Source organism: Pipistrellus hanaki (assembly GCF_964339955.1).
Source record: "Pipistrellus hanaki genome assembly, chromosome: 1".
Taxonomy (NCBI): Eukaryota; Metazoa; Chordata; class Mammalia; order Chiroptera; family Vespertilionidae; genus Pipistrellus; species Pipistrellus hanaki.
This window is the reverse complement of record NC_140503.1, coordinates 123,714,897-123,730,462: the sequence shown is the minus strand read 5'-3', so window position 1 is coordinate 123,730,462 and position 15,566 is coordinate 123,714,897. Positions and strand designations below refer to the sequence as shown.

The 15,566-nt window shown below is 42.7% G+C and overlaps 1 long non-coding RNA gene across 2 annotated transcripts in view; it reads left to right on the top strand.

Annotated features, from left to right (window-relative positions):
- Positions 1-6,276: 6,276 nt before the first annotated feature.
- The window catches only part of LOC311614400, a 249,526-nt gene continuing 240,236 nt past the window's right edge, over positions 6,277-15,566 (top strand). Inside the window, exon 1 of one of the 2 annotated variants that reach the window (XR_014793636.1) lies at positions 6,277-6,287. This is a non-coding gene — a long non-coding RNA (uncharacterized lncRNA). Of the gene's footprint in view, positions 6,288-6,395; positions 6,408-15,566 lie in introns of those variants that run through there. The other variant, XR_014793637.1, reaches the window with a different exon arrangement.

Below are 15,566 nucleotides of genomic sequence, written 5' to 3'. Positions count from 1 at the left end.
CTATGGCTGATGCTAATTAGGAGTGTAATATTTTGCCTTGATTTGAGTTTTCACGCTTGAAATTCTTTTTCCTGAAATTGGCTCCTCATTATGAATATCAGAGGATATGAATTTCAAATAGACATGGAGGAAACACAAGCATTTTAATTTCTTAAGAGTTATAGTCAGTTTTTTTTTCATATCTGTATATGCTTATATCATGTTAGTTGATATTAACACAAAATAATGTTAGTAAGAACAATAATGATATAAAAAAATTTTAAATATAGTTTATTGATTTTTTACAGAGAGGAAGGGAGAGGGAGAGAGAGCTAGAAACATCGATGAGAGAGATATATCAACCAGCTGCCTCCTGCACACCCCCTACTGGGGATGTGTCCGCAACCAATATACATGCCCTTGACTGAATCGAACCTGGGACCTTTCAGGCCGCAGGCAGACTCTCTATCCACCGAGTCAAACCGGTTTTGGCACAACATGACATTGTTGTATGGCCTCTACATGCCAGGCATGTGCTCAGAACTTTATACTACTTACCTCCTTTAACCCTCAAAAAACTGAAGAAAAAATTCTTGTTCAATAACTTTCCCAAGGTAGTACAGTCAGTTAAGTGGTAAAAACAGAGACTTGAAATGAAACATTTTGACTCCAGATCTCATATTCAACCTACAATTCTACCTCAAAAAGAATTTAAGGTAATTTTAAAAGACACATATATCAAAAGGACATGAATTAGGAGCATGTAAGAGAAAAAGAATATGAAAGGAAATGGGACCAGAAATGAGGCCAGAGCATAAAACATAGGGCGTTTGCTTAGGTTGAAACACAGAGTCACTCTAAACTTTCCAGCAGTCTTAGCGAAGACCAAACACAAGACGGTGTCCACACCATAAAACGGAGGCACTTGGTCCAGAGAAGCAGAACTATCCTTTATATGAAGAATATACACACAGTCTCCTAAGGATTCGCATAAACAGAACAAAATGCAGTGTAATAACGTTCATTCGGCAATCTCTTTAAGCAAATGTGATGATGAATTTCACAGGGCTGTTTCTTGCTGACCTACGGACAAACAGCACCACAGCGATTCTCCAGGAGACCAGAGCAGCAGGGTCCCACGGTCCTTGCTTAGACACGAGCCATCAGCAAAACCAAAGATATTCATGAAGCCGAGCAATTTGCTTTGGAGATTGATAGTTGAACAAAACACACATAATAAATATACTACATAATTTCCCCTCACTTCTGATGATGTAGTTGTGATATATGTACTGTATAATAATTTTCAAGAGGTAAAAGTAATACAACATAAAAGTTTACCTCAAGAGTTTATATCTTAAGCATGAGGGAATTAAAATAACGTGACTAACTTTACAGACATCAGTGACTTAGAAATACCCCATTTTCATATTTACTCCTATATACCTTCCTTCCCTTTTTTCATCTCATCCATGCTCTCATGACAAGGAACATTGTCGGGGAAACATGTGGAGCTTGTGCAACACCTGAAGGTACAGAATTAGATACATACACAAAAAGGAGTTTTAAAAATCAGTACTAAGAGACCATAGCTACCATAAGGTCAGATTTCAAGACAACCTTGGCCTTTTTTTATAATCTTTGCCCCCAAATTATCCTGCCACACATTTCTTGAAGCAGCTCACTTCACTTTGTTAGATCGCATGGCTCAGCAGTTGAGTGTCAAACTACAAACCAGGAGGTCATGGTTCGATTCCTGGTCAGGGCACATGCCTGGGTTGCAGGCTCAATCCCCAGTGCGGAGCATACAGGAGGCAGGAGGCAACTGATGATTGATTCTTTCTCCTCATTGATGTTTCTGTCTCTCTCTCTCCCTCTCCCTGTCTCTCTGAAATCAATACAAATATCTATAATAATAAAAGCATAATATGCTAATTAGGCTGGAGCACCTTCCGGATGAAGCCAGGGCTGTGAGGGAAGTGAGGGTCCTGGATGCCGGCAGCTGGGGAAGGAAAGCCTGCTCTTGCACGATTTTCATGCATCGGGCCTCTAGTGTTTAATAAAATAAAATAAAAAGTAAACACTCGGGGAAAAAACAGTTTGGTGCTAGTAAGCATCTTTTTAAAACTGCAGCAGCTTCTGGCAGAGTTAAAGATCTTTCAATCATTCACTCCGAAGTATGAATTAGCTTAATCAACCCCAGTGTGTACTTAAGTTTTCCAGAGAGATAAGTTATATTAGATAAGTCAGATGATAGAATGAGAGAGCACATGAATATTCACATCGGAGGATATATTTGGGTTCGTTTTATTTCAAAAAATCGTTTCCTTTATGAGTTTCCTTTATGCATATATATAAATGTAACCATTTAAAAATGGCATGCTTTTATGTCTAAGTTCCTTCAGCACTTATAAGAATTCTTGGAATGTTACTTGATATTAAAAAATACATAGATGGAGTTGATTATTCATGATTTTGTGTGTGTGTGTGTGTGTGTGTGTGTTAATTTTTGTTTGCTCATAGAGGGAAGAGATTACTTTGATCAAAACTGTTACTTCCTTTCTGGATGAGACTTCTGGGACAAGGTTATTTTCTCTATGTGTCCTATCTCGAGAAATAAAGATAGGCACTTCCACAGGAAATTCTGAAAATAATATAAAGAGGGAAATTAGAGATAAGGAGAAATACTACCTTTGTGAGGTGAAAAAAGATAAAGCCCTAACATGAGAGGGGGAAAGTCAAGGGTAGGGAAGATCAGGTGAGACTAGAAAGAGGCCCTGTATTGCAGTGGCTGGGTGTGGCTGGAGGGAGGAGGGAGGAGGGAGGAGGGAGGAGGGAGGAGGGAGGAGGGAGGAGGGAGGGACCCGAACGCTTTCCCTGAGCTGGTCCTCAGAAGCAGCACCACCTTCTCTGCAAACCGGAAGGCAGTGCAGTGGCTTGACTGTTAAGAGTTTGATGAGAAGGTGCCAGAGGAAGGCGTGTGGCCACAAGACTGACAGTGAGAAGAGAGTCCAAAAGGGTACTCTCTACTTGCTTGTCTCTCCACTGACCAGCGTCTGGACCAGCCCCGCCCCAACCTCACTCCCCCAGAGACTCAGACACATGGGGACACACACAGTCTGGAAGATTATAACAGGGAAGCAAAATGGAAAAATTCAGCACTCTCCTAGCTGTCATTTGTGTTTTTTATATATCCTGGGAGACCAACTAAAAAAATTAAGAGAATACATCTAAGAAAGAGCACATAAAAGAGGGAAAAAATTGTGTCCTAAAAGAGTGAAATTGGAGTGCCTACTAGGTTGTTGTTGTTTTTTCCGTTTTAAGTGATGTCCTCATCTTTTAAAAAAAAGATGGTTGTTAATGTCCCAGAAAGTTTTTTTGAAACAATCTGTTTGTTCTCTTTTTCTAAGCACAAGGCCAAAAATAGGAGTTATTTGGCTTTCTCCTCCGAGGCAGATCTGTGAGAAGTAGCCTCGGAAAACTCTCCTTGCCCACCGTGAGGGAGCTGCCGGAGAGGGACTCCGGTCCTCGGACATGCGCTCCTCACAGATCGTCTAAACCGGAAACAGCTTGGCCTGGGGCTCTTCAGAACCAGACCGTGCTTCCTCTCCTCTGCTCTTTGAAAGGTGAGGGAGAAAACAGCTTCGAACCAACATGGCCAGCCTCTCCTAAATGCTCTGTCAACAGAGTCACTCAAAGGAAGCTGTTCGGCTATGCTATCATAATCTCATTTTACAGGTATTTAGCCCCTACCCAGAGTAAAAGCACAATGCTTATGCACAGGACATTCACTGTGACAAACTAACCTTAGCTCCTGGTTTCCATGCTCAGCACTCGACATGCCATCTCATTTAAACTTCACATCCCTATGATGAAGTGCTAAGCTCCATTTTACAAGTGGCTAACCTGAGGGCAAGAGAAGTTGAATAATGTGGTTATATTTAAAGTCAGGAAATAGGACTAAAGCCACCATTCTTGACCATCTGCCTCTAACCGCACAATTCGGTTGTGGAGGCAGAAGGGGGGCTTACAAATATTTAGTAACCACGGTTAGCATATGCTTTATGCCAAAGACATGAAATAAACCATTAATTACATGGAGCATAGAGTAAGGGAAGGCTGGCTGATGCTTCCACCACGGCCTCCACAGAGCAGCAGAACATAGTAAAACCATCGTCAGCAGATGAGAAAAAAGTCATTTCTGCTCTTATCTCTTCGGAAGCCAGCTCTATAGACACAGGAGAAGTAGGTAGAGGAGTCCCTCAGTTTGCAGTTAATAAAATCTCTTTAATCTTCCCCCTTCTCACCTTCCAGCAGGGTGGGTACGTAGGTTTGTAGATGTCAAACCCCTTTCACCAAGGACACAAGTGTCCCTGGCTGTCAGTTTCTAGTGAAGAAAAGCCCAGAATAAATTTGATTGATTATATGCCCTCATCTTAAACAGAAAGAGGAAAATCTCTTTTCTTTTTTAACTCCCTTAAAATTGTAATGTCCTCTTTGCAGCTTTTAGCAGATGTTTCAGGAAGTATTAAGTTGAACTGAAAATTCAGAGATCCCAGCTACTTTAAAGCAGCTGAAATATGACCCCAAAAGGTTGTGAGCTTGATCCCAGGTCAGTGCATGTACCGGAGGGCAGCCGATCAGTGTTTCATTCTCTCCCTCTCTCCCCTCCTTTTCTCTAAAATCAATAAAAACATATCGTTGGGTGGTGATTGTTTTTTAAAAACAGTCTTTTAAAAACCAACTAGCACATTATGAATACAGTCAAAAATTACTGAAACATCGATTCTACTCACCTTAGCAAATACGCCAGCTGCCTTGAACCAGGATTGAGAATAACCATCAACTGAGGGGGGAAAAAGCTAAGTTTTTATGGGGGCTAACATGTCTTATGTGACAGATATATTTTAATAGCTGGGAAACACTTCACGTCTCAAGAACATGGACTTAAAAGAAGAATTGCAATGTTAAAACATAATGTTCTTCCTTCTTGGCATCCCACACAGAATATGGCCTCAACTCCATTACTGTTGCACAAAACAACCAACCAACAACAACAACAACAACAAACGTTTACCATTTAACACAGGGTCGGGCTGGGCTACAAATGCGTGCTTCCCCTCGGGGTGCACAGTTCGCCGTCTGCGGGAGACAGATTTGGAACAAAAGAAAAGGAAGTGGAAAAGACAGCTTCTTCTTCAGATGTAGCAACACACGGTGTGGAACCAAAATGGGAATCTCAGGGGTCTCGTACTTTACACAGTCTATGTTGCCCTTTGCTTTTTTGGTCCTCCGTTACCTTCATGCAAACATAGCAAGATGTCAAAACTGCAGGCATTTTATGGGCCAGGAAAATTATCTCTTACCTAAATTCATGCCTATGCAAATTGTACATGTCTCATTAATCTCGCCATGGATTCAACCCTTTGCAAGCCACTACACTATGACAAAATGTGTACTTTACTGAAATAACAAGTAAGTCTTTTATAAATGAATCTCAAGTACTCCTGAACTATTTTCAGACATAGCATTTATGAAACTATTAAAAACTCAGCGCTCTCGCCCTCTCTTCCAAGAGTTGAAAAGTAAGCACAGGTTATTTATCTCGTTGCCCTGGAGACACTAGTAATTTTGGTCTGGAAGGCATTTGCATTGAAGATACATCATGCAACTGGCCTCAGTTTATTTTTTTAATGTTATGTTTATACACTCATCTACTGGTAGCAATTCTAGTTAGTTCTTTTAAAGAGCTGTGCAGAGGAAATAAGTCATGTCTTTTTTCCCCTTTTTCATTAATATGTGAAGAATCATATGCCTGGAGGTGAAAACAAGGCAGACTCTGGGGAAATCTGAGCGGGCACTTATTTTTCCCCATTAACCGGGACCAGGAGGAAAACAGGACCCTAGGACAAAAATTACCCTGAATTATTTCCCTTCTAGAGTCTTCCCACTCCATGTGGAACAGATGGAGAACATGTTAGAACTGAGATATACGCACATTAGAGAGAAACATCCTTCTGCGTCTGAAGTGAGAGAATGTCGACACCTACTACAAAGTGTTTGTGCTGGTTACCTCCAAATGACACAGCCTTCCGTGTGTGTGTGTGTGTGTGTGTGTGTGAGTGTGTGTGAGTGTGTGTGTGAGTGTGTGTGTGTGTGTGTGTGTGTGTGTGTGAGTGTGTGTGTGTGGGTGTGTGTGTGTGAGTGTGTGAGTGTGTGTGTGAGTGTGTGTGTGTGTGTGGGTGTGTGTGTGTGTGTGAGTGTGTGTGTGTGTGTGAGTGAGTGTGTGTGTGTGTGTGTGAGTGTGTGTGTGTGTGTGAGTGGGTGTGAGTGTGTGTGTGGGTGTGTGTGTGAGTGTGTGTGAGTGTGTGTGAGTGTGTGTGTGGGTGTGTGTGTGAGTGTGTGTGTGTGTGTGTGTGAGTGTGTGTGTGTGTGTGTGTGAGTGTGTGTGAGTGTGTGTGTGTGTGTGTGTGTGTGTGTGTGATGTACTCCATTGTCAGGCTTGTTCTTTAGTGGGGCAGAATGATGCTAGTTTTGGGCATAGGTCAACGCTTCCATTTTTCAGAAGCCGTTGCCGAGGTACGGTTTGGGCAGAGCCTGAAGATGTGACGAGCTGGCACCCTGACAAATGGATCCCCGTTATAAAGCAGTCTGGGGCAAGTTAGGCAGGGCTGGGCAGAGTTGTCAGGCCCCCTGCCTTGCAAGCCTGTGTCCCTGTTTCTGGTGTCCTCCCTGTTTTTCTTGTTTCCTGATCCTCAAAACCCAACTCTGGCCTATCCTGGGTCATTGACTGCAGCCACTTACTTAGGCGTATTTGTCTGTGTTATTGTTCTGATTTCTAAGTAGCTCAAAGCTGGCAATCACAGAGCAAATCCTAAATACCAAAACTTAATTATACAAATGGCCCGAGACCCCTTCCTTTCCCTGCCTTTCACATCCTCTCATTCTACTTCCTAACCTGCCCTGTGGGCTCCCTCCTCACCATCGGCTCACCTTACCACCTAATGTCCCCTCTTCTGAATAACTGCAGGGGGCCCTAAGGCCTCCTCCAGCTGTGGCCCTCCTCCGCGGGCCCCTCCTCCCCAGAATGCTGAGGGAAAGCTCTCACATAAAAGTGAGGCTAGAGCCCCATCGGTGGTTGTGCACCCACCAATGAACCAGGAGGTCACAGTTCAATTCCCAGTCAGGGCACATCTGGTTTGCAGACTTGATCCCTTGTAGAGGGCATGCAGGAAGCAGTGGATCAATGATTCTCTCTCATCATTAATGTTTCTATCTCTATCTCCCTCTCCTTTCCTCTCTGAAATCAATACATATCTATATAAATAAAAAGCCAATGACCATAACGACCAATTGCTATGATGCCCACTGTGGCCAGCAAACCACCCAATCAGGGGGTTGGGCAAGCTAGCCAACCTCGAGGCCCCTTCCCCCACTTGTCTGTCCCTGATTAGACTCTCCCACCCCAATCAAGAGCAGGCCTATGGCCAAATGTCCCTTCCATTCCTCTGGGCCAGCCCAGTCCCCTATTAGCTTGCCCCACCTTGATAGTCCTGCAGCCCCTCCCCTCCAGCCAGCCCCCCACTCCAATAGGAGGCGTGGCCAGCCCGCCAACGTCTTGCAGCCCCTCCCCCAGCCCGGCCCCACCCTAAATTAGTCCCCGCTTCCGTCAGGGGCAGGGCCAGCCAGCCAACCACCCATAGCCACTCTCGCAGGCCATTGGCCCCCTGGTTAGCACCCCTTACCCCATTTGGGGGCAGGTCCGATAGCACACCACTCACAGCCCCTCCCTATGGCTGGCCCCACCCCCAATCAGCCCCCCAATCCCAATTGGGGATGGGCCCGCTAGCCAATTGACCACTGCCCCTTCCCCCAGCTGGCCCGGCACTGATAGGGTCCTGATCGGGGTAGGCCAGCCAGACACAACCCATGCACTAATTCGTGCACTCACCCTCTAGTATGAGTGGCTGCTCCTGCTGCGAACCTCAGGCCAACGGGCAGGAACCCAGGCTGCAATTGTCACCATCTTGCCCAAACTCCTCCTCCTTGCTTCTTGCTGCCTCCTCCAAACACGTGCAGGCTCACCATATATATACTTGAGTCCCGGTGCACTGGCAGGGGGTGTGGCCTCTGGGGATCGGCCCGCTGTGGGCGTGCTGCTCATCCTGGTCTGCTGAGTGGCTGTGGACCCACGCTCTGAGCAGCTGCTCCCTGGTCCAGCATCTTCTGTGGAGCCGGACACTTGCCTCTTCAGGGGACCCGGTCAGGGCTGGGCCCAGGGACATGAGAGGCGGCGGAGTAGGCTTCAGTCCCACAGCCAACATGAACCCACCTCCCAGCCTCCAGGGTCAGCTCTGCAAGCCCAGCAGCAGCTCTGCATGGCCTGCGGGTGTCCAGAGGCAGCAGGGAGCAAGGAGGAGGAGCCTGGGGCGAGGAAGTGATGATTGTAACCCGGGTTCCTTCCCATCAGCCTGGGGTTCACAGCCGGAGCTGCTGCTCATCCTGGTCAGCCGAGTGCTCCCTCTGTGGTAGCGCACTGACCCCCAGGGGGCAGCTCCTGCACTGAGTATCTGCCCCCTGGTGGTCAGTGAGCATCATAGCAACTGGTCAACTGGTCGTTCTGGTTGTGCCACCATCTGGTCGCTGGTTTTGTGTGTGTGTGTGTGTGTGTGTGTGTGTGTGTGAATATATATATATATATATATATATATATATATATATATATATAGTTAGAGTGATCCCTTGGATAGGATGCAGAACCCTTCCTTGGCCACCATGACACTGAGAAGAAAGCTAAAGCAGCTTGCTGTGCACAACAGGCTTATCCCCCAACATCCTCTTTCCAGCATCTCAGACCTCTTGTTGCCATGTCACCCCAGAGCCAACACCATAACCACACGGAGCACTTCATGCCCCTGCCTACACACCTCTGAGTCAGTGGCTGTTGTCCTTTGGGCACTTACTCTCCTGTGCTGGCACCCCTGTGCCTCGGGGTCAGGGCCCTTCTCCTAGTCAGCCGCGTCTGCCCCTTAGGCCTCGCCGGTCAGAGGGCCCCAGAGCGGGCACTGCACTGTGGAAAACCAAGAAATGGCAAGACTGGGGTATGTGCATTGCTGATATGACCATCAGAAATTCTGAGGGTAACAAACACACCACCAAAACCTAATTTGGGAGGGGGGGGGGGGGAGTTCTGTTATTGTTTAAAGCAAGTAAAAGAGTAAAAGAAAGTTTTCAAAGAACAGGAATTCTAAGCCTCAAAAATATTTTTTCTACTCAAACAAATGATTCTTATATTGTCTTTCTGACTACTTCTCTCTCCCCAGAGCCTCTCTATAAGCCCCTAATGACCACAAGTTAACAATTTAAAAATTTTTTTACTCTGTCCTCAGTCAGCCCGGGGTTTATGCATACAGCTAGGGCACCATCACAACTTTCATATGGACAAAGCAAATTCAAAATGGATAGGCGTTCTCCCCAGATATACAAGGAACTGACATCCATACGATTGATTAGATTAAAATGCAACAGAAAAGCAGGTGTGAAGTTAAGAAGCATTTTGAGGAAATGTCTACCTGACACGTGCAGGGGAGACAGATACCAGTAGATGCGCTGGCATTTTCATCTCTCACTCTCTAAGGGTTTGACTGCAATTCCTCCTCTGCCCCCATCCCAGCCTCTCAATTTAGACAGAAACAATGAAGATATGGAAAGATCAAACAAACGGCGCTTTGTGAAATCACAAAGAGGAAACAAAGAGGTCCAGTGGGGTCCGGCGGGAGGGGTGGGATGGAGACTGCCTCTGGCTTGCATTCCTGGCTCAGGGGGTGGAGGAGAAGAGGGCGGCCCTGCACAGGTGCTGCAGGGGGGCTGCCTGCCTCCTCCAGTCATCCTCTACTCCCAGCCCCTGGTGAGGGGCTGTTCATTGGGTACAGGAAAGTTCGATTTAGAGAAACTTCTGCTGATATTGCAGAACCACTCTGCAGCCAGACTGCCCAGTGTGGACCCTGGCATTTCCGCCTTCCTGCTACGTGACCCTGGGCAAGTTTGTTAACCTCCCTGTGCCTCAGTCTCCTTGTCTTTAAAATGGAGACAAAGTCATGCCAACCTCCCAGGATTGCTCTGAAGACCAGACAAGTTAAGATAAATATGAAGGATGCAGAAGATTCTCTCAAAAAAAAAAAAAAAAAAAAAAAAAAAAAAAGGAAACATGTGTACTACTATTTGTAATCCTTCAAACAATAAAAAAAAAAGAAAGAAGAAAAAAAGAAGATTCTCTCAGTAACTATTAGCTATTATTATGTTAAGCAAGTAACTTAATTATTTCATGCCTTGGGGTTGTTTTTATTTTACCAGTAAAACCGATTTATTTTTACCAATTAGTCTTTGAAAAATTAAGAGGATATTATGAACTTGTATATTAACTTGGGAGACTTTTAAAAAAAACCTCCACAGTCCCCAAAGCGTTTAAGAAACAAGAAAAAAATAACTCTGTCCATACTTAATCTTACTTCTTTCCAACACATCCTCCTCGAGACAGCATCAATCCCGGCGGCAGTCCACAGCAGCAGGCAGCGAGAAAACAGCCATCTGCCCGGAGGAGATAAAGCATGGCGTTTCCTCCTTGGCCCTCCCGTGAACACAGTCCAGAGGGGAGGCTGGGTGTATGTCCATGTGGGCATGCTGCCTGACAATATAGAAGTCAATAATTAGCTGGAACTTTTAAAATACATACTACCTGCCAGATCATGCATTAGCTACTTTACATGCCTATTGACAAGAGCCATGTGAGTAGAACTATTGCTATCCCATCCAGAAGAGAAGGCAAGGTTGAGTCTGTCTGACTCCAGACCCTATTGAATCAGCAACTCTAATGCACTGCCTCTAACATGTGATATTACTAATTTTGACATGTTTTTCAGGTGTCAAATCTATATTCTGAGGACATTCATAAATCTCCTTTCCTGGCAAGAACTGTCATTCTGAGATAACATATTTCCCACATTTGTAATTAAAATGCCCTTCTTTTTTTTTTAATATATTTTTTATTGATTTTTTACAGAGAGGAAGGGAGAGGGATAGAAAGCTAGAAACATCGATGAGAGAGAAACATTGACCAGCTGTCTCCTGCACACCCACCACTGGGGATGTGCCTGCAACCACTTTACATGCCCTTGACGGGAATCGAACCTGGGACCTTCCAGTCTGCATGCCGACACTCTATCCACTGAGCCAAATCAGTTTCGGCTAAAATGCCCTTCTTAAAAATAAAATAATGATGTCTTAATTTGAGCTGTGTGATAGTTTGAATGATTGTGGACCCCTCACCCAAATTCATGTTGAAATCCTTGCCAGAAACCAATTTCAGCATGTAATAATTATGAGTTTCACCGAAAGGTTGGTGAAGTTTGGAGACTCATCAAGGTCTGAGTCACAAAATACAGTATACCTGTTGGAAGGGCTAAATGGCACTTCCCCCAAACCCATACCTAATTGTCTGCTGCCAGACACAGCTCAGGACATTTTATTGACTCCTGATGGCCAAACACCTGAATAGCTGTAATCTATTTCCAAACTGACAATGCTTCTGTAAACCTACCCTTTGAAACCTTACCCTTTGAAGTGTATGTCTCCACCTTGCCTTAGGATGAATTGTGTTAATAAATAGCATGGTGTCCTTAGACAAGGGGTAGTCTTCTAGCTCCTTTAGCTGAAGATCCTCTGACCTCCAATGCCTTTCAAAATTATCTTTGTCTTTGGACTCCTTCTTAATCTACACATCAGCTCCTTTCTCAGATTGGTGAACCCATTGTAAGGCTGGGACAAGAACCCTGGCAAATCCTAATGCCCAATGTGATAATATTAGGAGGTAGGGACTTTGGGATGTGATTAGATCATGTGATTGAGGCCCTCATAAATAGGATTAGTGCCCTTCTCAAAGAGGGCATCCATCACCTTGAAAGTTAGGTTTGAACGTGAATATTGAGAGGACACGAACATTCAGTTCTAACATTTTAAAAGATGGTAAATTTCCCTTCTTTTTATATAGCAAAATAAAACTCCAAACAACCTTTTATGGATCTTGCCAATTATTTATTTTAGTTGCTAGGCTATGAAATTCAAACTAAGAACACTCCAGCATACCTTATAGAGTCCTCACTAGTTATCTAAACTGAAAATCTCATCTCCATCACTGCTCTGTTATAAGGACTTGCTCTGCCATCTTGTTAAAATGCAGGCTTACAATTTGATTTGAGGAAACCAAATGATGACATTTTTAAGGCACTTAGGGAAATTAATTATGGACTGACTCATCATACCAAGGAATTATTGTGACTTTAGAAGGTCTGATAGTGGCCAAAACCGGTTTGGCTCAGTGGATAGAGCATCGGTCTGTGGACTAAAAGGTCCCAGGTTCGATTCCAGTCAAGGGCATGTACATTGGTTGTGGGCACATCCCCAGTGCAGGGTGTGCAGGAGGCAGCTAGTCGATGTATCTCTCTCATTGATGTTTCTAACTTTCTATCCCTCTCCCTTCCTCTTTGTGAAAAATCAATTAAATATATTAAAAAAAAAAAAAAGAAGAAGAAGAAGGTCTTATAGTGACATTATTGTTATTTTTTCAAGTTCATGTTTTTTAAAGACAGACATGATATCTGTGGGGGTAAAATGACAGGTCTGGGGTGCTGCTTTAAAATTCTCCAGCAATTTGAAAAAGAAAAAAGGAGAGATGAAGCAAATATGTCAGTCTTGATAATTTTTTAATCTGGGTGATGCACTACATTTGTAATTATTTTCAAACTTTTATAATAAAGATACATAGTCATATGTAATATTCACATCCTGCCAACAAGTGCAGATATGTTTTCCCTTTACTGACTATGTGGACGAACTATAAAAATGAGGCGAGACTAATTTACATTTTTAGGGGGGTGGTAAAAGAGATGTTCAGCCCCCAAGATGTATTCAATCAATGTTATTTCTCTTCCCTCTACTTCTTCTCTCCCTCTTTCACACTATATACAAATTTGGAATCATAGAATGATACTTAGGTAGCAGCTTAAGTAGATACTATGGAGTCTTAAAAATTACAAACTTCTCTAGTGCAATTGTTTGATTCAATTTACAAAACTAATCACAAGAACAGCTCTTTAGAAACATAAATTGTGCAAATGAGATATAGATGGAGCAGGAAATAATGGTCATTTGACATGGTGGTTATACAAATGTTACAAATTGATAAATTCTGAATCCTTTCAAAGTTCTTTGAAGTTTTTATAACTATATTATTCATGAATGTTTATGAATATAAAGTATGGCTTATTATATAGCACTGGCAAAATCCTTTAGCCTACATAACAATTAAGTTGTTCAAATTTATTCTTTTTTTTATTTTTTATTGATTTTTTTTACAGAGAAGAAGGGAGAGAGATAGAGAGCTAGAAACATCAATGAGAGAGAAACACCGATCAGCTGTCTCCTGTTCACTCCCACTGGGGATGTGCCCACAACCAAGGTACATGCCCTTGACCGGAATCAAACCTGGGACCTTTCAGTCCACAGGCTGACGCTCTATCCACTGAGCCAAACCAGTTTCGGCTCAAATTTATTCTTAATTTAATACAATTTGATGGAACTCTTTTGAAGTTTTGCTATTTTTCTGTAGCAAAAAAATATAGGTTTCTCTTTTACTATACCTAATTATTAATAGTTTTATTAGGCATTTCCATTCATTTTATTAGTATAGTGTGTTAAGGTTCTTAATGCAATACAAAAGAATTATGTCTAAATTAGAGGAAAATTTTTAGAAGATTTGATGAATCAAAGCTGCAAGAGATAGTTGGAGAAAAATACTGATCCTGAAGGCATGTTCTTCCCTGGCTTATTTCTCAGGTCATCCTTTTGTCAATTATTGAATGTAAATGTGGCACTAGAGAAAATACTCGTTTTTTGAAACGTTTACAAAAGAGTGAGTGTATTTACCATGCTTTGCCACATGGATATTTAAAATTTCAATTAAAAGCTAACATTCATCATTTTCGCTGGCACACTTATGTGCCCAGGCCCTTTAAAGGGCATTGGAACAATTTCATAAGTTAAATCCTGTCAAACGCAGCCTATCAAGAAGATGACTAAAGGAACCACTGCTTTGAAGTTAAAAAAAAAAAAAATTGCCTTTCACTGTGAAAAACTGTCTGTCTTTAGGATCCTTTTCATGTTTCTTCAAACGTTTCATGTCAACCTTTCCCCAGAGCAAAATGTGAGATGAAGTTGTGTAATTTATTGTCATGCTTTAAACATATTATATTTTTTCTCCCCTTTGATACTCTTTTTTCTCCAAGGTCCTTAGAAACATTGAGATCACAATGAACTGACTCCTCCTGTGGATACTGGGGAAGGCGGCAGGATTAGCAGAAAGTGAGAAGGTGACAGAATGCAAGGGGAAAGATCAAGAATGGGGAAAGAGGGAGGTAAAGTTTTGCTTGGTTGATGGCTGTAGTCTAAATGACTTGCCTTCTGGGCCTAAAACTAGGTCAACCCACAGGTAAATATCATAAATATCAATGAGGACATGGCCCTTGCATTAGTGTAACTTCACTAAATCAAACCAAGTCTAACAGTCTGTTTCATACTAGAGAAGGGAGGAGAAGCCATATTTAGTGGATGTCTCTCAGGTGCTATGAACTGTGGTGGGTAGGTTCTTGACATGTTTATCTTATGTCATCCTCATGGCAACCGCATAAAACAGATGCCCCTTTCTCAATATACAGATCAGAGACTGAGCCTCAAAGAAATTATAAAATAGATCTTAAGTGATGATTATGGCACAGCTGAACTCCAATCTATTTATTATGCTTATGATTCTCACAAAACAGAAATCATCTTGCTATAACATCAAAGTCCTACTCTCTGGATGGCCTGAGTTTTACTCTATTGTGATTGCAAGTCAATCAATAACATATAAAGGAAACTGATGTAAAAAAAAAAAAATCCCATGAATAGAAGTCTTTTAAGGCATAAATTAAAGAAAATCAATGAGGAAACACATCCAAAAGGGACAGAGACAAAAATCAATGGATTTGGTGAGATGGTTTTAATTGATCTTTATCTTTGGATCATGGAACCCTTTAAGATTCTGATAAAAGGTTGTTTGCACAATCTTTCAGAGGGCTTAAGGACCACCACTTAAATTTATTTGGGCTAATAAACCCTGTTCTCTATTATGTGGAGTGTAAAATCAACTTAAATGTGAAAACATGAAGTGTATAAGCTAAGGACTTTTCAGATACCTATATGTACTCGATGACATAAATTCCCTAGGCCTGACCAATGGTTACTGCATCACTTTTGAATGGACCATTGGCTATTTGCATAATTTTGACCCATCGATGTCAAAAGTTACCTGGGGCCTTGGATCATAAACCCATGCATTTTAAAGAACACACGGAAGTGGGCCATATAAGAAAGTTGTTGTTGGCATGTAAAAATCAGTAACAGAATCATGCCCCTCAAAGTTGGAGGGTGAGAGAAATAACCAAAGGTAAATGCAAATTTCTTTGTTAATTTCACTTTCCCCCTGCTCGATCAAG